Here is a 23,562-nt window from a genome sequence, read left to right as displayed (position 1 = left end):
TTATCAGATAAAGGGCTAGTATCCAAAATTTATAAAGAACTTATCAATCTCAACACCCAAAAAACAAACAATCCAGTCAAGAAATGGGCAGAAGACAGAACAGACATTTCTCCAAAGAAGACATAAAAATGGCCAACAGACACATGAAAAAATGCTCCACATCACTTGGCATCAGGGAAATACAAATCAGAACCACAGTGAGATACCACCTCATGCCAGTCAGAATGGCTCAATTAACAAGTCAGGAAACAACAAATGTTGGCGAGGATGCGGAGAAAGGGAAACCCTTTTGCACTGGTGGGAATGCAAACTAGTGCAGCCACTCTGGAAATCAGTATGGAGGTTCCTCAGAAAGTTAAAAATTGAGCTATCCTATAACCCAGCAATTATACTACTAGGTATTTATCCAAAGGATACAAGCATAGTGATTCAAAGGGGCACATGCATCCCAATGTTTGTAGCAGCAATGTCCACATAGCCAAAATATGGAAAGAGCCAAGATGTCCATCCACAGATGAATGGATAAATGAGATATGGTATATACATATACAATGGGATATTACTCAGCCTTTAAAAAGATTAAAATCTTTCCATTTGCAATGACATGGATGGAACTAGAGGGTATTATGCTAAGTGAAATAAGTCAGTCAGAAAAAGACAAATATATGATTTCCCTCATATGTGGAATTTAAGAAACAACAGATGAACACAGGGGAAGGGAAGGGAAAATAAAAGAAAATGAAAACAGAGAGGAACACAAATCATAAGAGACACTTAACTCTAAGAAACAAACTGGGTTGCTGGAGCAGAGGTGGGTAGATGGATGGGGCATTTGAGTGATGGGCATTAAGAAGAGCACTTGAAGTAATGAGCATTGGGCGTTGTATGCAACTGATGAATCACTAAATTCTACCCCTGAAACTAATAATACACTATATGTTAACTAAATTGAATGTAAATAAAGAATTTTTTAAGAAGTGAATACTTGGTGTTGTATGGAAGTGTTGAATCACTATGTTGTACACCTGAAACTAATATTACCCTGTATGTTAACTAACTGGAATTTAAATAAAAAACTTTTAAAAAGAAGTAAAATTATCTGTTTGCAGATTACTTGATCTTATATGTAGAAAATGCTAAAGATTTTGCACACACATTTACACACACTGGTAGAACTAAAGAACAAATTCAGCAAAGTTGAAGGATGTAAAATCAAAAATTAAATATGAGTTGTTTTTCTGTACATGAACTGTGAACAATTCAAAAAGGAAATTAAGAAAACGATGTCATTTACAAGAGCATCAAAATAATACAATACTTAGAAATAAACCTAACTATGGAGGTGAAAGACTTGTACACACAAAAATAATAAGGAAATATTGCTGAAAGAAGTTTTAAGACACAAATAAATGGAAAGACATCCCATATTTATGTATTTCAAGGTTTAATATTATTAAGATGGCCATACTACCTAAAATGCTTTACTGATTCAATACAGTCCCTATCACAATCCCAACATATTTTTTTCAGAAATAGAGAAAACATTCTAAAATCCATATGGAATCTCAAGGGAACTCAAATAGCCAAAACAACTTTGAAAAAGAACAAATTTGGAGCACATATTTCCTGACTTCAAAACATTACAAAGTTACAGTAATCAAAATACTGTACAGGCATAAGACAGACAAATAGACCAATGGAATAGAATAAAGATCCTAGCAATATGTCTTTGCATATATGGTCAAATTATATTTAACAAAGGTGCCAAGAACATTTAATGGGGAAAGGACGTCTTATCAACAAATAGAGGTGGGAGCTTTTCTGCCTGCTTCTCCTCCCACTGAGTGCCACCCAGGCTGTACCATGGACTCAGAGCTCCCAGCTCTTGCTAATCTAGCACCACCCTCCTCTCTCTCCAGCTTCTATTATAATCATCCACCCGGACCTCATCAGCCATGATGAGATGTTCTCCAATATCTACAAGATCTAGGAGATCATGGATGGCCTGTGCCTGGAGATAGAGGGGAAGATGGTTAGTAGGACAGAAAGTAACAATGATGACTTGCTGCTCATTGGTGGAAATGCCTCCACTGAAGGCCCTGAAGGCAACAGTACTGAAAGCACAGAAATCACTGGTGCTGATATTGTCATGAACCATCACTTGCAGGAAACCAGCTTCACAAAAGAAGCCTAAAAGAAGTACATCAAAGATTACATGAAATCAATCAAAGGCAAACTTGAAGAACAGAGGCCAGAAAGATGAAAATCTTTTATGACAGGGGCTGCAAAACAAATCAAGCACACCTTTGCTAATGTAAAAAAAAACAGTTCTTTAATGGTGAAAACATGAATCCAGATGTTTACTTTGCTGGACTAGCATAAGGATGGTGTGACCCCATATATGATTTTCTTTAAGGATGTTTTAGAAATGGAAAAGTATTAAGGAAATGGCTGTTACTTTGGATATATCACCTGTTGTCATAACTGGCTGATGCTCTTCATCCACACAACACCAGGACTTAGACAAATGGCACTGATGTCATCTTGAGCTCTTCATTTATTTTGACCTTGATTTATTTGGAGTGGAAGCATTGCTTTTTTTTATTATTATGTTCATTTAGCCACTGTATAGTACATCATTAGTTTTTGATGTAGTGTTCAATGATTCATTAGTTAGTTGTGTATAACACCCAGTGCTCATCACAACATGTGCCTTGTTTTTAAGAGAAAAAACAGGTCATGTAGGTTGTCTAAAAATAAATTGCATTTAAATTCATTTGAGAGAGTGTCTCATAGTTTAATACATATTTAAATCCATCTTGTGTAATGTCCTGGAGAAGCTAGAGCCTGGTTGTAGACTACTGCTAGGAAGTATAAGACTGCCTGCAGATAATTTCTTCACTGAAAAAGTACTCTGGGACAGGTATATAATAAACAAGAACCAAAAGTTTTAATTCTGAGTTCAAGTAAAGGGAAAGACCATGCTCATAGCTGTGCCAACATTTGAAGTGGATTCCTTACACATTTCATTACCTACAAATGGAAATAGTCAACTCTGGAAGAGATTACCAAAAGAATGAAAAGAGCCTAATACAGTTGGAAGCAAAAACAAAAACAAACACACACACAAATGGTGATGGAAAACTGGGTATCTACATCCAAAAGAAATTGGGGCCCTTATCTTGTACCATATACAAAAATTAACTCAAAATGGATTAAAGATCTAAATGTAAGAACCCAAATTTTAAAATTCTTATAGAAAACAAAAGGGGAAATCTTCATAAATTGGACTTAGCAATGATTTCTTCAATATGACACCAAAAGCACAAGCAACAAAAGCTAAAGTAGACAAATGGGACTACATCAAACAAAAAAACTTTTGTGTATCAAAGAGCACAATCAACAGAATGAAAGGTAACCTATGGAAGGGGAGAAAACAATTGCAAATTATATATCTAATAATGGATAAATATTTAGAATTTATAAAGAACTACAACTCAACAACAAAAAAATCAAATAATTTGATTAAAAAATGGGTAACAAACTTGAATATACATTTCTCCAAAGATGATATACAAATGGCCAACAAGCATATGCAAAGATGCTCAACGTCACTATGCATCAGAAATGCAAATCTCTACATCAAAAACTAATGATGTACTGTATGGTGACTAACAACATAATAAAAATTTTTTTAAAAAGAAATACAAATCAAAACCATTATGTGATACTACCTTATACCCATTAGGATGGCTACTATAAAAAGAAAAACACATAACAACAAGTTTCAGCAAGGATGTGGAAAATTGGAACACTTAAGAAATGCTAGTGGGATTATAAATGGTGCAACTACCATGGAAAACAGTATGGAGGGTCCTCAAAAATTTTAAAATAGAATGACCATACTATCTAACTATCCTACTTCTGAGTACATATCTGAAATAATTCAGGTTTTGAAGAGCTATCTCCAGGCCCATGATAATAGCAGCACTAGTCACAATAACCAAGAGGTTGCAGCAATTTAAATGTCCAATGCAAGATGAATGGATAAACAGAATGTGTATGTGTACAGTGGAATTTTATTCAACATTAAGAAGGAGAGAAATCCTGTCAGATGCTTCAACAGAAATGTAACCTTGATGACATGCTAAGTAAAATTAGCCAGTTACATAAATACGAATAGTGTATGAGTCTGCTTATATAATGTATATAAAATAGTCAAGTCATAGCTACATAAAAAGTAGTATTGTGGTTTCCATGGGCTGGGGAGAGGGAGAAAGCAGAGTTGATTAATTGGTATAGAGTTTCAGATTTGCAAGATGAAAAATTTCTGGAGATCTTTTCACAATAATGTGAATATACTTAATCTGCTGACCTGTACACCTAAAAATAGTTAAGATGCTAAATTTCGTTATTTATTTTTACCATAATAAAAAAAACTCAAATACCTAAAACAAATAGAGATTGAATCAGTAATCAAAAACCTCTCAAGCAGGAAATTATTATACCAGACACTTTCACCAGTGAATTCTATTAGGCATTCAATGAAGAATTAATCCAATCCTTCTCAAATTCTTCCAAAAAATCAGAGAAATGCTTCCTAAAACTCTTTCTGTGAGGCCAGAATTACCATGATATCAAAATTAGATAAAGATATTACAAGAAAAAATTAAAACTAATACATTTTATAAATATAACACAAATATCTTCAACTTAAAAGTATATCAAATCCAAAAGCATATTAAAAAGATTATTCAGCATAACCAAATGGGATTTGTCCTGGGAATTCAAGGGTGTTTCAATATAAGGAAATAAATCAATGTAATACAATCCCACTCATAGAAATAAAGGAAGAAAACAATATTATCACTCAGTTGACAAAGAAATGCATTTGACAAATCTAATACCCTTTCATAATAAAAACTCAGAAACCTAGAAATAGAAGGAAAATTCACCAACATGATAACAGGTACTTGTGAGAATTCCACAGCTAACATGGTACTCAGTGGTGAAAGACAGGTTTCCTCTAAGATCAAGAACAGGTCAAGATTGTCAACTTTTACTGCTGTTATTCACCATTGTATTAGAAGTTCTAGCCAGAGTTATTCTATAAGAAAAAGAAATAAAAGACATACAAATTGGAAAGGAAAAAGTAAAATTATCTCTGTTTACTGCTGGTATGATCTTTTATACATAGAATCCCAAAAAAATCCACAACAAAGCTATTAGAGCTAATAATCCAGTTTAGCAAAGTTACAATGTAAAAGGATAACACTAAAAAATCAGTTGTGTTTCTATACAGCAGCAATGAACTATCTGAAAGGGAAATTAGGAAAGCAAGTAAAATTAAAATGACATCTGAAATGATTAAATAATAATTAAATATTTTACAACATATCTAACCACAGAGGTGAAAGATTTGTATGCTGAAAGCTATAAAATATTTTTTGAAGGAAATTTTAGCAGGCTTAAATAAATGGAAAGACATTGTGTGTTCATGGATACAAAGACTTAGCATTGTTAAGATGTCAGTGCTATCCAAAGTGATCTACAGATTCAATGCAACAAAAATTCCAACCCCCTTTTTCACAGAAATGGAAAATCTGATCCTCAAATTAATACAGAATTGGAAGGGGCTCTTAATAACCATAACAGTCTTGAAAAACAAAAAATTGGATGACTCACACTTCCCAACTTCAAAACTTGCTACAAAGCTACAACAATTAAAACAGTATGGTACTTGCACAAGGATACATAGACCAATGGAATAAAGTAGAGAGAGCCCAGAAATAAACAAAAAATCAGTAGTCAATTGGTTTTCAACAAAGATTCCAAGACCTTTTAATGGAGAAAAAACAGTCTCTTCAATACATGGTGCAGGGAAACTGAATATCCACATGCAGAAGAAGGAAGTTGGACCCTTATATTGTATAAAAAAATAATTCAAGATGAATTCATAACTTAAATTTAAGAGATAAAACTCTCAGAAGAAAACATTTGAAGGAAACTTCATGACATTGAATTTGATAGTGATTTCATGGATATGACACCAAACTGCACAGGCAAAACAACAAAAATAGATGAATGGGACTTCATCAAAATTAACAACTTTTGCACCTCAACAGATAATACCAAGAAAGTGAACAGATAACCTATTGAATGGGAGAAAATATTTGGAAATGATGTATCTGAAAAGTGATTAATATCCAGAATATGTAAAGAACTCTTAAAACTAAATAACAAAAAAATAAACAATCTAATTAAGAATGGGTAAAGAACTTGAATATACATTTTTCCTAAGAAGATATACAAATGGGTAATAGCACATGAAAAGATGTTTAACATCATTAGTCATTAGTAAAATGTGAATCAAAACCACAATGACATACCATTTTATTTTATTTTTTATTTTGTTTTTATTTAAATACTAGTTAGTTAACTTATAGTGTAATATTGGTTCAGGAGTAGAATTTAGTGATTCATCATTTACATATAGCCCCCAGTGCTCCTCACAACAAGTGCCATCCCTAATACCCATCACCCATTTAGCCCATCCCCACCCACCTCCCGTCCAGCAACCCTGTTTGTTCTCAATAGTTAAGAGTCTCTGAGGATTTGTCTCCCTCGTCCTTTTTCCTTCCTTCCCTTATGTTAATCTGTTTTGTTTCTTGAATTCCACATATGAGTGAAATCATATGGTATTTTTCTTTGACTGATATATTCCACTTAGCATAATACACTCTAGCTCCATCCACATAGTTGCAAATGGCAAGATATTCTTTTAATGGCTGAGTAATATTCCATTGTATATATATATATATATATATATATATATATATATATATATATATATATATATATATACTACATCTTTATCCATCAGTCAATGGACATTTGGGCTCTTTCCATATTTGGATATTGTTGATAATGCTGCTACATATCATTTTATACCTATTAGGATAACTGTAATTTTTTAAGGAAAGGAAAATACTGATGGTATTTTAATAGGGATTGCATTAAATGTGTAGATGGCTTTGGGTAGTATAGACATTTTAACAATATTTGTTCTTTGAATCCATGAGCATGGAATATAGCAAATGTTGGCAAGGATGTGGAGAAACTAGAACCCTTGTGCATTGCTGGTGGAAATGTAAAATAGTGCAGCTGGTGTGGGAAACAATTTGGCAGCTTCTTACATGGTTAAACATAGAACTACCATATGACCCAAGAATTTCACACCTAGCTGTATACCCAAAGTAATTGAAAGCAATGAATAAATAGATATGTCTATACTAGTGTTCTTGCATTGTTATTTACAATAGCCAAAAGGTGAATACAACTTAAGTGTCCATTAGTGGATGAATGGGTACACAAAATTTGATAAATACATACAATGGAATTTAATTTAGCCATAGAAGGAATAAGATTCTGATATATACTACACCATGGACTGACCTTGAAGAAATTATGTTTATTATTAAGGCAGGCAAAGAAGGGCAAATCCATGATTCCACTTGTGTGAGGTACCTAGAGTGGGCAAATTTATGGAGACATAAAGTAGAATAGTAGTTATTATTAGTAGTAGGAGCTTAGGGAAGGGGGGAAAAGGGAGTTATTGTTTATTGGGTATAGCGTTTTGTTGTGAATGATGAGAATGTTTTGGTATAAATAGTAGTGATGGTTATACAACATTGTGAATGTATTTAATGCAATTGAATTATACACTTAACAATGATTATAGTGATAAATATTATGTATGTATATTTTACCAGACTAAATTAATGGCATTTAGTCAAGTGTGACCTATTTGGAAAAAAAATAACAAAATGTATTCCACCAAAATAAACTGTAATTGATTCAAAGACTTAAATGGAAATATTGAAACATAAAATTACCAGGACAATATATTAGAGATTTTTTTAACCTATATTCTTGGTGAGAGAAAATGCCATTGCAGGTTAGATAGAAATCAATGGGTACATAAAAAAAGATTGGTAAAGTTAACTGATAATGTTAACATAATTCATAATAACATAAACATTTGCTGGTGAATTAATCTTATATATAGAAAATCCTAAAAAAATCCACTAAAAACTATTAAAACTAATAAACAAGTTCAGCAAGTTTGTATGATAAAATATAAATATACAAAAATCACTTGTATTTCTATACAGTAGTAGTGAGCAAACCAATAATACAATTTTAAAAACAACTATATAATAGCATCAAAAAGAATTTTTTTAAAAATTTAGGAATGCATTTAACCAAAAATAACTCAATCATAAAATGGTCATGGATTTAGATAGACGTTTCTCCAAGGAAGATATTAAAATGGCCAATAATCAGATGAAAAGATGCTCAACATCATCAGCCATCAGGAAAATGCAAATCAAAAACATAAGTAGATGCTACTTCACATTCACTCAGATGACTGGAATATAAAAGACAGATAATAGTAAGTACTGGCAAGGATATGGAGATATTGGAATCTTCATACATTGCTGGTGGGAATGTAAAATGGTGCAGTTGCTTTGGTAAACAGTCTGATAATTCTTCATATGGTGACCATATGTTCCAGCAATTCCATTCTTAGGTATACATCGAAGAGAAATGGAAATGGATACATATATCCAAACAAAATGTCCACAAATGTTTGTAGCAGCATTGCTCATAGTAGCCAATAAATGGAAACAACCCAAATGCCCATTTAACTGATAAATGGGTAAATAAAATGTGGTATATTCATATGATGGAATAATTTTTAGCAATAAAGCAATGAAGTAGTGATACATGTTATGACATGATAAGTGAAAGAAGAGAGCAACAAAGGACCATCTATTTTATCATTCCATTTATATGATCCATCCAGAACAGACCAAAGCAGATTAGTTGTTGCCTCTGGTTTGGGAGTAGGGGCAATGGAGTCTGACAACTAAAAGCTGAAGGGTATATTCTTGGGGTAATGAAAATATTACAAAGTCAATTTTGATGATTAATTTACAACTCTTTGAATATATTAAAAGTTATTGAATTGTACACCTTAAATTGGTGAATTGTATGGCATATGAATTGTATCTCAATAAAGCTGTTGTAAAATACTATAGACAAGTGAAAACAGCATATGATGGAAACACTAGTTAGAATATAGATGCAATTTATAGACTAGTTTTCAGATTTTACAAAAAAATAGTACAAATCAGTGGAGCGAATAACCCAATGGAAAACTGAGTAAGCAAATAGTAAAGAGTTAAGTTCACAGGAAATGAAATGAATTTGCAGTACTCAATGACAAGATTTAAGACCTTTTCTAGTTATTAGTATTGTTCACCAAGATTTCCTGCTGTTTAATTTTCCAGACACTTCGGTTTGCACTTCCTCCACTCATTTTAATTACAGCTTTGACCACATACCTAGCTTTAATCAATAAAATGGAACAGGAAGATTTTTGTCAATTCTGGGGAGAAACTCTTGGGGGTGCACTTTTAATAGCCACTATGATTTCTCATGATCTGTCTTCCTATTCCATGGTATCCAGTAATGCTCCATATAGTGACTATTTCATCAGTTTATTTTTTAAAGTTTTTATTTATATTTCAGTTAGTTAACACACAGTATAATATTAGTTTCAGGTATACAACATAGTAATTCAGTACTACCATCACAACAACAAGTGCACTCCTTAATCCCCATCATCTATTTAACCCATCCCTTCACCCACCTCCCCTCTGGTAACCATCAGTTTGTTCTCTATAGTTAACAGTCTGTTTCTTTGTTTGCCTTTCTCTTTTCCCCCTATGATCATTTGTTTGCTTCTTAAATTCCACATATGAGTGAAATAATATGGTATTTGTCTTTCTCTGACTGACTTATTTCACTTAGCATAATACTCTCTAGCTCCATCCATATTGTTGCAAATGCCAAGATTTCATTCTTTTAGATAGCTGAGTAATATCCCATTGTATGTATGTATGTATACACACACACACACACACACACACACACACACACACACACACACACACACCACATCTTTATCCATTCATCAGTCGATGGACATTTGGACTCTTTCCATAATTTGGCTATAGTTGACAATGCCGCTATAAACATCGGGGTGCAAGTATCACTTTGAATTAGTATTTTTATATTCTTTGGGTAATACCTAGTAGTGCAATTTTTGGATCTTAGGGTAGTTCTATTTTTAACTTTTTGAGGAACCTCTTTACTGTTTTCCAGGTGTTGGTGAGGATGTGGAGAAAAGGGAACCTCATCACTTTTATCTTAGTAAGCAGAGCCCCCAGCCAACATGTGTTGGGTATGTAGTGTGAACAAGAAATATATTTTTGTTGTTTTAAGTTACCGAAATTTAGTTTTTTGTTACTGCTACATAATGCATCATGTCCTGACTGATATGCTCATGCACAATCGTAGAAATACAAATCAAAATAATAGTATTCCAGTTTTTACCCATAATATTGACAAAAATAAAAGTTTTGTAACAGCCAATGCTGGCAAAGTGTTTCTGAAATAGACACTTCCATTTATTGTTGGCATAGCATTCTATCTCCTGAGCTTGTCATAATTAACAAATTTCTGATACTCATGTATTTAAATTACACCTATTTTTCCCTATTATAAACAATTCTGTGATAAACATCCCTATGGCAAATTTCTGTTGCTAAATGATACATTTCACTTAGGTATTTTTATTTGTTTCAGTTCAGTTCAGGCCAGTTATAGTTTTTGCCCTCTTTCACCCAGCATGATCACCTGTGTAAATTCCAGAATATTTAGTACAGACCTTGAAAACCTGTGGATTGTATAGGTGTCTGTGTTTGCTGGTGCCTGGATTACTTTTCTCACTTTTTATGTTTCCATTAACACTTTTAGTGCACTCCCTCTATGGTGTTTTTCTTCTCTACAGTCATCCCATAGTTGAAGGGATAACAGAGGATTGCTGTACTTGTGGCTAAATTGATTTGCACATTCTTAGCTAGTTCCTTACAGAATATTCCTAGGATTAGAATTTCTAGTTCAGTTTCTGTTAAATAACTCTTAGTTGTAAAAAAAAAAATATTACAATCACCTTCTGTCACTTCCTTTATGGGGGCACAGTAACACTTATCCAGTGGTTAATTTGAGGATTTGAACAAGGAAGAGGAATAAAGGGGCCTCCAGAGACTTAAGAAAAAATAACTGTCAGTACATCTTCAAATAACATAAATATAAAAGTATTGTATCCAAAACTTTTGTTTCTGCTGCAATATATAGAGCTCGGAAGTCATCACTCCCAAACTTACAAGAAAAAGCTGAACAAACTAAAACACCGAGTTTCTAGGACAAACTACCACCACCTTAAATTAATATGTGGAGAAACAGACAAATTCAGAATCACAGTTGAGATTGGCTTACCTAAAGTAGAATCCACTGGAGCCATAAACTGGTAGGAACACTTAAATGGTAACTTTGATAAATTGCTAAAAGCTGAGTGTGGACCAGCAGGAGAGTGAGGTATTCTGTACGTCATAGTCTTAGATGGGCTTTTGTGGATTTGACCTTCAGGAAAACCATTCAGTTCTCATGGTGAAGAGCCAAGAAATGTCCCCTCATAGATACAGCAGAAGGAGAGGAAGAGTACCGTCCATTACAGTTACCTACTCTGAATGGGAAAAGTCTAGAAGAGCATTATATCACCTGGGAAAAGGCATTTTTTTGTCAGTTCCAGCCCCATCTAACTTCCCTGTCTTGCTGTGGGAGGAAAAAGGTAAGAAACACTTGTGAGGTCACAGACCAGATGAAAATACACAACTCTTGCCCACTCTAGACTTCCTATCTCACCTAAAAGGGAAAAAAAAAAAATCTGAGAAGCACTTGTAAAGATCACAGTCAGGGACAAAGGCTCACTACAACACTGAGACCTAATAATAAAACTATGGAATGCTTCCCATTTCCTCCACACCTTTCAATAAGGCTCATGTATAGTAACAGCAGATTAAGCTGAAGGAAGTTACATCTAAGACCTTATTTAAGAAAAAGTCTCTACCCTTATCCTCAGGTCCACAGTACTAACATCGTGTAATTCTGGAGTGATAAAGAAATTCCAAGAGTCACCTGCCTCACAGCTCCAGGAAGCAAGATATATATATCATCTTTATTTTTTTTTTTTTTGGACTCTGAGAAACATACATCATCTTTAAATGATTTTCTGCTTTTCCTATCATTTGTCCAAAGTCGAATATGATATGCTCTCTCACAATAATAATTTAATATTTTCCTCTCACATCCTCATCAGGCAGTCCATTTCTACACTTGATCTTAGCCAAAAGGCCGAGAAGCGATGAGGCAGTCCATTTCTCATCCATCTGTCTCTTGCTTCAATATGTCAATTTCTAACTTTATGGAGACAAAGCAGCTGTGCTATATTCAGCTTATAATAACCCTCCTACTTACAGCTACTTGTTCTCTCCTCAGTTTTATTTTACTCCTATAAAAATCCCTTCTCTTTTAATCTCTATTAATAGGTCCTTCACATCATTTTAATCAAAATATTTCAGGGTTTTCTATAACAACATTTCCCAGTTTCATTAGATGATGTTAAAAATGGAACACCCATTAGCATCCTGCTGACCTATTGTTCAATGGAATAAAATTTTGGAAACATGGCTCAGTGATGTTTGCACATTCCTCTTTAAATATTAAGATAAAAAGAGTGCCTGTCTGGCTCAGTTGGTAGAGCATGTGACTCTTGATCTTGGGGTCATGAGTTCAAGCCCCAAACTGAGCATAGAGCTTACTTTAAAATATTTTCTTAAAAATATTAAGATAAAAACTAAATTGTATCCTTGTAAGTACATCATTTATATCACATATAAAAAAGCCTTCTCAGCTGCAGCAAGGTCATATTTCTGGAAAACAAAAAGTCTCTAAGGAAGCACAAAGATAAGAGGGGAGATAAAAACAAGGACATCAGAAGAAAATTTAGCCTCTGACATATATAGCCACAGCAGACAGTATACACAGTCTAACTTCGCTATCCATATAAACATAAAACCTCACACTAAAGGCCTATTTACATCAGTTTCCTTAACCTATATTGTTTGTCTTTTAACCAAACTTTCAAGGCATACCAAAAGCCAAAAAAACAAAAACAAACAAAAAAATACACACACACACACACACACACACACACACACTATCAAGAGACAGAGCAAGCATCAGGACCATATTTAGATATGGTAGAAATTTTGGAATTATAATACCAGGATTTTAAAACAACTATGGTTAATATGCTAAGTGCTCTAATGGGAAAAGTGGATAACATTCAAAAACGGATGGGTAATATAAGCACAGAGATAGAAACCCTAAGAAAAAATTCAGAAGTTAAGCTAGAAATCAAAATTAGTGTAAAAGAAATGAAAACTGTCTTTGATGGGTTCTCAATAGACCATACATGGCTGAGAATAGAATCAATGTGCTTCAGGAAATGTCAGTAGAAACTTCCAAAAGAGAATGCAAAGAGCTAAAGGAGTGAAAAAGACTAAACAGAATATCCATGAGCTGGGAGACAATTACAAAAGATGTAATATACATGTACTAGAAATATCAGAACAAGAGAAAAGAGAGAAAGGAACAGAGGAACTATTTGAAGTAATAATGGTTGAGACTTTTCCAAAATTAATGGCACAGTCCAAGCCACAGATCTAGGAAGCTTAGAAAACATAAATCAGGATAAAAACCAGAAAAGATATACCTGTGCATATCATATTCAGATGGAGGAATATCTGGGGCGCCTGGGTGGCTCAGTCAGATAAGTGTCTGACTCTTTATTTCTACTCAGGTCATGATCTCAAGGTCATGAGATTGAGCCCTTCATCAGGCTCTGCAGTGGGCTTAGAGGCTGCTTAAGATTCTCTCTCTCCCTCTCCCTCTGCCCCTCCTCCCCCACTAGGGCTCTCTCTCTAAAATAAAAAATGGCAGAATATCAAAGACAAAGAGAAAATATTGAAAAAAAAACAGAGAAACCAACCACATTACCTATAAAGGAGCAGGGTAAGAATTACATCAGATGTCTCTTCAGAAACCTTGCAAGCAAGAAGAGGGTGGGGTGAAATATTTAAAGTGTTGAAGGAAAAAACAAGCACCGACCTAGAATTCTGTATCCAGCAAAATTACTCTTCCAATATGAAGGAAAAATAAAGACATTCTCAGACAAAAAGAGAGAGAGAGAGAAAAAATTTGTCCCCAGTAGACCTGTCCTGCAGGGGGGATTATAATCAAAATTCTTCAGAAAGAAGGAAATTTATATAGGTCAGAAACTCAGATCTCTGTATATATTTTTAAAAAGAGTATTAGAGAAGGAATAAATTAAGGTAAAATGAAATCTTCTCTTTTTATTCTTAATTGATTTAACAGATAACAAATTGTTCAAAATAATATCAACAGCATGTGTGGTGATTAAAGCTTATAGACAAGTGAAATGAATGACAGCAATGTTATAAGGGATGAGAAGGAGGAATTGGAAATACTCTGTTATACAAAGTGCATGCACTACCTGTGAAGCAGTATGGTGTTATCTGAAAGTAAACTTGAATATATTGTAAATGTATATTGCAAATTCTAGGGCAACCACTAAAACAAAATAAAAACAGAAATATCATTGATATGCTAAGAGAGAAGATGATATATAAAATGTACAATTTAAAATAGAGAAGACAGAAAAAGAGAAAAAGAAACAAAGAAAAAGACAACATAGAAAACAGTAACAAATATGTAGATATTAATCCAACTATATCAATGATCACTTTAGACATCAATAGTCTAAATGCACCAATCGAAAGAGACCATCAGGGTAAGTTAAAAAAAAAAAAAAGATCCTCTTTACATGTAACCTAAAAGAAACACACTTTAAATATAAAGAGATGGATAGACTAAAAATAAAGGGATAAAGAAAGAAATACTATGCTAACATTAAACAAATGAAAGCTGGAGTAGCTTTATTAATTTCAGACAAAACAGAATTCAGAGCATGAAACATTACCAGGATAAGGCGGGGGGGGTGTTACATAATGATAAGAGGCTCAATTCTCAAAGACAACAATCTTTACTGTATATGCACCTAACGACAGAGTGTAGAAATACATGAGGCAAAACTGATAGAATTGCAAGGAAAAATAGAAAAATTCACTATTATAGTTGGAGACTCCAATACCCCTCTATCAGTAATTGATAGATTCAGTTGGTATAAAATCAGTAAAAACCAACTTGAATTGAACAGCACCATCAATCAAAAGGATCTAATTAACATTTATAAAATACTTCATCCAAAACAGTAGAATACATTCTTCTCAAGCTCACATGGAACATTCACCAAGATAGAACATATCCTGGGACATAAAACACCTTAGAAAGTTTAAAAGAATAGACATCATTCAAATTATGCTCTCAGATCACAATGGAATTAAACTAGAAATCAATTACAGAAAAATAACTGGAAATCCCTAAAATACTTGGATATTAACCAACACACTTCTGAATAACACCAAGGTCAAAGAACTCTCAAGGGAAACTAAAATATTTTGAAACAATTTTATGAAAAAATAATTTATTGGGCTGCCTGGGTGGATCAGTCAGTTAAACATCTGCTTTTGGCTCAGGTCATGATCCCAGTGTCCTGGGAGCGAGCCCCGCACTGGGCTCCTTGTTCAGTGGGGAACCTGCTTCTCCCACTCCCCCTGCTTGTCCTCTCTCTCTGTGTCAAATAAATACATAAAATCTTTAAAAAAGAGAGAATATAATTTATCAAAATTGTGGTATGCAGCAAAACAGTGCTTAGAGAGAAATTTATAGCACTGAATGAATATATTAAAAAATAAAAAAGATCTAACCATCAATAATCGAAGCTCCCATCTGAGGCAACTAAAGAAAGAAGAGCAAATTAAAGCCAAAGTAATCAGAAGGAACAAAAGATAATAAAAATTAGAGCTGAAATCAATGATATGAAAACAGGAAATCAATAGAGAAATTCAATAAAACAAAAAAGCTGGTTCTTTAAAAAGATTAATAACATAAGTCACTAAGCAGTTTAAGGAAAAAGGGGAAAACACAAATTGCTAATACCAGAAATGCTTCTATGGACATTAAGAGGATAACAACTTTGTCCAAACATTGATAACATAGAAGAATTGCAACAATTCCTTAAAAGACATAAGCTACCAAAACTAACACAAGTATAAATAGATAATCTGCATAAACCTAGAACTATTAAAGAAGTTGAAACAATGCTTAACAACCTTCCAAAAGAGAAAGCACTATGCTCAGGTTCACCAGTGAGTCCTACAAAACATTTAAAGAAGTAATCATACCAATTTTATCTAATCTCTCAAAATAGAAGTTGAGGGAATAAGTCCGCCCAAAATTCTGAGACTGGCATTACCCTAATTCTAAAACCAGGCAACTACATTACAAAAAGAGAAAACTACAGACCAATATATTTCATGCAGATAGGTGTAAAAATCCTCACAAAATATTAGCCAATAAACCCCAACAATGTACAAAAAGAATATACACTACAACCTAGTAGAATGTATTCTAAGTATGCAAGCCTGTTCAACTTTTGAAAGTCAGTTAATGTAATCAATCACATCAAAGGTTAAAGAAGAAAAATGATATGATCATGTCAATACAGCAGAAAAAGCATTTGGAGAAATTCAACACCCATTCATGATAAAAACTCAGAAAACTAGGAATGGAAGAGAATTCTTTAAACTTAATAAGGAGTATCTACAAGAAATTTACAGCTAACATAAGGGTAAGATGCTTTCTGCTGAGATCAGGAACAAGTAAAGGATATCCCCACTCACCATTCTTGTTTAACATGACACCGGAAGTCCTAGTTAATGCAATAAGAGAAAAAAGGAAATAAAGGTATAAAGATGGGGAAGGAAGAATTAAAACTAGTTGTTCACAGATGACATGACTGTCTTTGTAGAAAATCTCAAATAATCAACAAAAAGGCCCTGGAACTAATGAGCAATTATAGCAATTTTGCAGGATACACGGTGAATATAGAAATTTCATTTTTTCTTCTATACCAGCAATGAAAATTTGGAATTTAAAATTAAAAACACAATACCACTTATATTAGCACCAAAATTAAATAATTAGGTATAAATCTACAAAAATATGTACAAAATCTATATAAGGAAACCTGCAAAACACTGATAAATCAAAGATCTAAATAAGTGGAAAGATATTCCATGAGCATGAATAGAAAGGCTCAATATTTTCAAAATGTGAGTTCCCAAATTAATCTATAGATTCAATGCAATCCCACTCAAAATCCCTACAAGTTATTTTGTGGGTATCAGCAAACTGATTCTAAAGTTTATATGGAAAGGCAAAAGACCAAGAATAGCAAACACAATACTAAAGGAGAACGAGGCAGAGGATAGACATTACCCAACTTCAATAATGTCCATAAAGCTACAGTAATGTAGACAGCGTGGTACTGCCAAAAGAAAAGACCAGTAGATCAGTGCAGCAGAAGAAAGAGGCCAGAAATAGATCCACACAAATATAATCTACTAGTTGTTGACAAAGGAGTAAAGGTAATTCAATGGAAAAACTACACTCTTTTCTACAAATGGTGATCAAACAACTGGCCACCTACGTGCAAAAAAAAAAAATGAATCTAGACACAAATCTTAGATCTTTCAAAAATATTAACTCAAGGGGTGCCTGGGTGGCTCAGTCGTTAAGCGTCTGCCTTTGGCTCAGGTCAAGATCCCAGGGTCCTGGGATCCAGCCCCGCATCTGGCTCCCTGCTCAGCGGGAAGCCTGCTTCTCCCTCTCCCGCTCCTCCTGCTTGTGTTCCCTCTCTCGCTGTGTCTCTCTGTCAAATAAATAAAATCTTAAAAGAAAAATATTAACTCAAAATGGATCACAGAGCTAAATATAAAATGCGAAACTGTAAAACTCCTAGAAGCTGATCTAGATGACCCCTGAGTTTTGTGATGACTTTATAGATACAACACAAAAAGTGTAATCCATGAAAGAACATGTTAGTAAGTTGGATTTTTGTTAAAAATAAATCTTCTCTGCAAAATATTCTGTTAATAGAATGAAAAGCAAGCCAACAATTGAGAGGAAAAGCTTTGCAAAACAGACATCTGATAGAAAAGACTGGTATCCAAAATACAAAGAACATTTAAAATTACAATAAGAAAACTATCAACCCCATTAAAAAATGGACAATGAGGGGTGCCTGGGTGGCTCAGTCGTTAAGCGTCTGCCTTTGGCTCAGGTCATGATCCCAGGGTCCTGGGATCGAGCCCTGCATCAGGCTCCCTGCTGGGTAGGAAGCCTTCTTCTCCTCTCCCACTCCCCCTACTTGTGTTCCCTCTTGCTGTGTCTCTCTCTGTCAAATAAATAAATAAAATCTTTTAAAAAAAATAGGCAACAATCTGAACAGACAACTGACCAAAAAAGATAAAGAGATGGCAAATAAGCATGTGAAAAGATGCTCAAAATTGTATGTCATTATGAAATTGAAAATTAAAACAAAAAAGAGCCAACCTTAGCTAAATGGACCAAAAAAAAAGATCTGTGTCCATGGTGATTGAGATGGACAAGGAATACATCATGCCTGGTCCCCAGGCAAGGTGTATGCCAGTGTGAAAGTTCACATGCATGTTTGTGGGAAGTGGGGCGTGGGGCTGGGGGCAGAGCTGTAGTTATGAAGAATCAGCGCAGCTGCTTCTATATCTCAGGCTTAACAATTTGATTCTGAGATTTAGATTTCAGGGGCAAGTCAGGGCAACACAGGTGCTAGTGCAGTCACTGGGTATGGAACCATGGCTGCTGCAGTCTGTTAGACTGGAATCCATTGTAGGATGAATTAAATATTGCTTAGCAGTTAGACATAGATAATATCCTTTAATCTCATTTTTTTCTTGCTTTCTGACTTTAAAGATGAAATTTAACCTATCTGATCTGGTTTCCTCACCTGTTACATGAAGGTAGTAACAGTATATTTTGATAATATTCCATATTGACCACTATTGTTGTAAGTTAATGCACATAAAGATCTTAAAATAGGGCTTTTCTCAGTGCGAGAAATGTTAATGAGTAATAATGACTGTTCTTTAAATGAATTCACAATAAATTGTTCAACAGATATTTAAAAGTCTTACAGCAAAATCTGTCAGCTATTGGTAGATTCAACACTGTCAGAAAGATCTTGGAATCAAAATCCAGAATTATCAGAGAATTTTGTGCCAGTATGATTTTGAATATATCTGTAAATGTTAAGGATAAGAAATTGCATAAGATAGAAACTACAAGTAAATGTAGCTTCCACAAGAACAGAGATTTCTTTCATTTGTGTTTCTACCATATCTCCAGTGCCTAGGATAAAGAAGGTATTCATGTGTATTTCTTGAATGAATGAAAGGCACCAGAGACTTTAAGAAAGTGAAAGAACAGTTCAGGGAGGCAAGGAGATTCACACACACCCACAGATCCCAGCAGAGCTCAGACTCCCTTCTTCAAGCCTGGCATTCACCCAAGATAGTATGCTGTGGAATAAAGAAAAAAATGATCCACAGTTCAGCTAAAGTCATTTAAACAGCACAGTAAAAGCAGCCCTCCTCTGATAATTGACATCCATTGTCAGTCCAGATACTGTATAGAATCATCTCCAGATGGTTTTTTATCACCTAAATATTGCATAGTTACAACAAATGTTTAAAAACAAATAAAAGCTGAAATGAAAATATATGAAAATTCATGGTAAAATTATAGTTCCCTTTTCATCCTCAAAAGCGTCAGTGATTTTCAGCAAGTGGGGACTTTGTCCAAGATGAACCTCAGAGGCCATTGCAAAAGTCTCTTTTCTTTAGAAAACAAAGACAGGGGATTGCTGGAGAAGGTGGTTATAGGGGTAAGAGATGAGCCCCCGGAATTGATCTTCCCAGGGGTTGAAGGCCAAGTAAAGTAAGTCAAGGGGGATGGACTTTCAAGTCAAGATGGTGAGTAAATTTAGTTCCTACTGCTGCTGTAACACATTACCACATTCTTGGCGACTCAAAATAACACAAATGTATTAGCTTACAGCCTTGATGTTGGGAATACAAAAAGGACCTCCCTGGTCTGAAATGAAGGTGATGGTCAGGCTTCATTTCTCTGAGGGATCCTAGGGAGAATCTGCTTTTCTTGCCTCTTCCAGCTTCTGGAAGCTGCCTGCATTCCTTGGGCCCTGGCTTTGTTTCATCTTCAAAGCCAGCAATGGCCTATCCAGTCTTTCTCATGCTACTGTGATGTGACACTGACTCTTCTGCCTACTTCTTCCACATCTGAAGTACTTTTGTAATTACATTGGCCAGGAAGAGACCCAGCATATTTTTATTTTAAATTCAGCTGATGAGCAATCTCACTTCGATCAGCCATCTTACTTCTCCTTTGCCCTGTAACATCACATATTTACAGGTTCTGGAGAATAGGATGTGGACATCATTGAGGGACCTTTATTCAGCCTATCACAGTGAAAGTGCCATTTAATTGGGTTTAAAATGGGCACCAGCAGGTTGGTGCTCAACCACGTGCTTAAACACGTTGCTCTGTTTGCCCCGTGGAGCACAGAAAGGAAGGGCTCGAGATTAGAGGAAGGATGTAGGGGTAAAGGAATCAGAGGATTCAAAAACCACCAGGTGCTGACTTGGGAAGTAGGTACATGATGGGGCCTTCCTCCAAAGAATGGCTGGGGAAACTAGACAGGTGTGTATGGCAAGTGGCTGAGATCCAAGCTGGTTCTACTCCCTGCCACGTTTCCACACGGCCGAGGATCATGAGAGCTTGGATGTGACTGCAAGAGAAGACTTGATAGGTCAGTTGAAGAAGAGCCAGGACAAGCCCGACCCCTGGCCATGGGGGCAACAGACAGGAAATATCCTAGGACCCAGTGCGGGTCGTGCCTGGCGAAAAAAGGCCCTCTTTGGGCAACTGTGGGGACTGCGAAATGGCAAAAGCATGTTGCCAGTTTGAGTGGGGGGAAAACAGCAGTGTGGCAGAAAGAATGGAGGCAGAGCAGTGGTTGGTTTTCTCGGGGTAGAGGTGTAGATCTGCCTTCCTTTAGAAAAGGCGCAGTGGTGAGGCCTCGTGAGGGCCCCCCTCCCATCTTCCTCCCTTCAGTGGCCTCGCGAAGCAGTGAAGGAAGAACGTGGGACGGCCACCCACCCCAGAACCTCCGGGGCAGTCTGGCCCTAGGTCGCCTTTCGCCTCGCAGCCTGCTGTCCTGACAGGCCCTGGCCCACTGGCCTCCAGTTAGGATGGTGGACAGAATGGGGGAGAGGGAAGTGGACAGACACTGAGCAGTCTGGGGGCTCTCACACACCGAGGGGCGGCTGATATCCATCCGCTGCTGCGGGCAGCGCACCTTCCCCGCCCCGCCGCCCCCGACCCCTGGATCCTAGCCCCCACCGCCAACCCTCCCCGGGTCCCATAGATTGCAGGGCCAGCAATGAGGGGGTGGTCGCCGCGGAGGTCTGCAGAGGCGCGCTGCTGTGAGCCCGCCCCTTAGGCTGGGGCTCCTCCCGGCCCCGCCCCCTTTGGGTCGGAACTAGGGTGGGCCGGGGAGGGGGCGTCGAGCCCGTTCGTGTCGTATCCCTCCGCCCCCCTTCCCGACACCCTCGCCGCGAGCGTTTCGTGCCGCATCCTGCGCAGCCCCTGCCCAGTTTGGTGCAGCGGCGCGGGGGGCGGGACGCCTCTTTGCGATTCTGGCCGCACGCAAGGCGGTGGGAATCCGAGTGAGGAGCTCCGAGAGGAGGGGGGAGGCCAACGACCTGCACCTTGAGCCTGTGAAGGCAAGTGGGGATGTCGTTGGGGGGAGGCGGGGGGACCCCCACTGTCGCCCGGCTTCCACAGCCTTCCCGGACCCCAGACCCTGGCAGCCTGGCCAGGAGGAGGCGACCTCCCTGAGAGAGGTGCGCAGCGCCGCGGGACCCCTGGCGAGGAGAGGCGGCGACTGGCACGGGCCGGGCCCCGGCCACCGGGGCTGGCCGGAGAGGCTCCCTCGGATCCTCTGGAGGCGAACTGCTCCCGCCACTCCGCGGCCAGCTTTCCAGGCGCCCGCGACCCGCCGTCGACGGTGCCTGTGCCGGGAGAGAGCTGTGGGGGGAGGCTGCTGCGGAAGAAATGGCGGAGCCGGAGCTGGGGTGGGGGGCGCCCAGGGAGGCCGCCGGGGCGGGGGGGCGGGATGGCGTCCGAGCTCTGTGCCCATCTGGCGGGAGCGGGTGGCCGGTGGCGTCGGCTACTCCGGGCCCTGATTCTGGAAAGGGGCCTGTCCCTTCCCACAGGCGCCTGGTTGATGCCAAAGTCTCTCTGCGCGGTAGGTCTGGCGGTTTCCTCCCGCAGGGTGCATCTGTAGAGGAGAGGCTTGAGAAAAAGAAGGAACGGGACAATGGCCTGGATTTCTGGAGGTGTGTGGGGCTAGGGGGGGATGGGCAGCAGCCATTGAGTGAAGACCCGAATCGGGGTGGGGTGACTGCGACCGTAACAGGTCAGGCATCCAGGAATACCTTCTAAAATTCCCCTTTGTATTAGCTTTCTAAGCACTCGCCTCGCCTTCGTCCCTCACCTCCACCGAAAATTCGTGGTAGGAAAAGATGGGCTAGGAGGTGAGGGTGAGACACAAGTCATAATTACAAGTGCCACTGCACAACCTGTTTTCTAGAATATGCGGGAACCCTTCCCCCAATTTATGCTGCGCAAGGCAGTGGGATGTGGTGCACCTAGTGGTGAATCCTTAGAATTGGAGAAAGGAGCAGTGTGAAGAGTGTGACGTCAAGAAAAGATGTTGTTGTCTGGGGAACTCTGAAGTAGACCTTATATAAAACGAGAATATTCTACCAAGAGGACTCTACATGTTTGAAAAACAAATAATATGTGGACTCCCTTCCTTGGTGTTTGTGGGTCCACCCAGAGCTCAGTTGCTACCATGGTCTCCTGACTGTCATGCTTTTTCATCTGTTTGTCCATAGGCCTGCTTTGAAGCTGCTCACTTCTGTGAGGAAGGGAAGGAGGAGGAGACTGGTTCAAATCTCTGGAGGTTGGTGTGAAGGTGGGTAAATCAGTGGAGCACTATAGAGTAAGATCATGGCAAGTGTCTTTGATCCAAGTGGGTCCAGGACCTCCTCCACCTCTCCTGCTTGCTGCCAGATTTACACACTGCCACAGCATCCCTTGTCCGTTTCCTGCAGGAGATATTAGGAATATTGGGGTACGTGTGGATTGGGCTGTGAATGGGAGGAGAAGACCTGAAAGCAGGGACCACGAGACAGGAAAAATTAGACAAATTAGATCTTTAAACAGAAACATGTTTACATCAAGGATCAGTGTGTCTGTCAACCAAATATTCAGACTTCATTTTCTCCTGTATGTTTACTTCTCCACAGGACAGCCTGCTTTCTGCTATAGGGCTTAATACCACTGAAACAAAGCAAGGAGGGAGAAATTGCACCATATCCGTGCAGGTTGGTATGAAAGTGGGTACAAATTTGGGAGGGGAAGTAG

General features: G+C 37.4%; 1 protein-coding gene and 2 pseudogenes across 1 annotated transcript in view; 2 read left to right on the top strand and 1 right to left on the bottom strand.

The window, feature by feature from the left end:
- Positions 1-23,562, top strand: part of GPRASP2 (G protein-coupled receptor associated sorting protein 2) — a 77,321-nt gene that overhangs the window by 50,253 nt on the left and 3,506 nt on the right. The window contains exons 2-4 of the mRNA XM_088028698.1: positions 10,234-10,312; positions 23,031-23,110; positions 23,445-23,522. The gene's annotated coding sequence lies outside the window, so the exon portion shown is untranslated. The remainder of the gene's footprint in view (positions 1-10,233; positions 10,313-23,030; positions 23,111-23,444; positions 23,523-23,562) is intronic.
- On the top strand, positions 2,015-2,443 carry LOC114202383 (translationally-controlled tumor protein-like; annotated as a pseudogene).
- On the bottom strand, positions 12,166-12,336 carry LOC114202391 (U2 spliceosomal RNA; annotated as a pseudogene).

This window comes from Eumetopias jubatus, unplaced genomic scaffold (assembly GCF_037043125.1).
Source record: "Eumetopias jubatus isolate StellerSeaLion01/CBP00866 unplaced genomic scaffold, mEumJub1_p1.0 scaffold_11, whole genome shotgun sequence".
NCBI classification, from domain to species: domain Eukaryota; kingdom Metazoa; phylum Chordata; class Mammalia; order Carnivora; family Otariidae; genus Eumetopias; species Eumetopias jubatus.
Note: the sequence above shows the minus strand (reverse complement) of the source record. Positions and strands in the feature narration are given on the sequence as shown.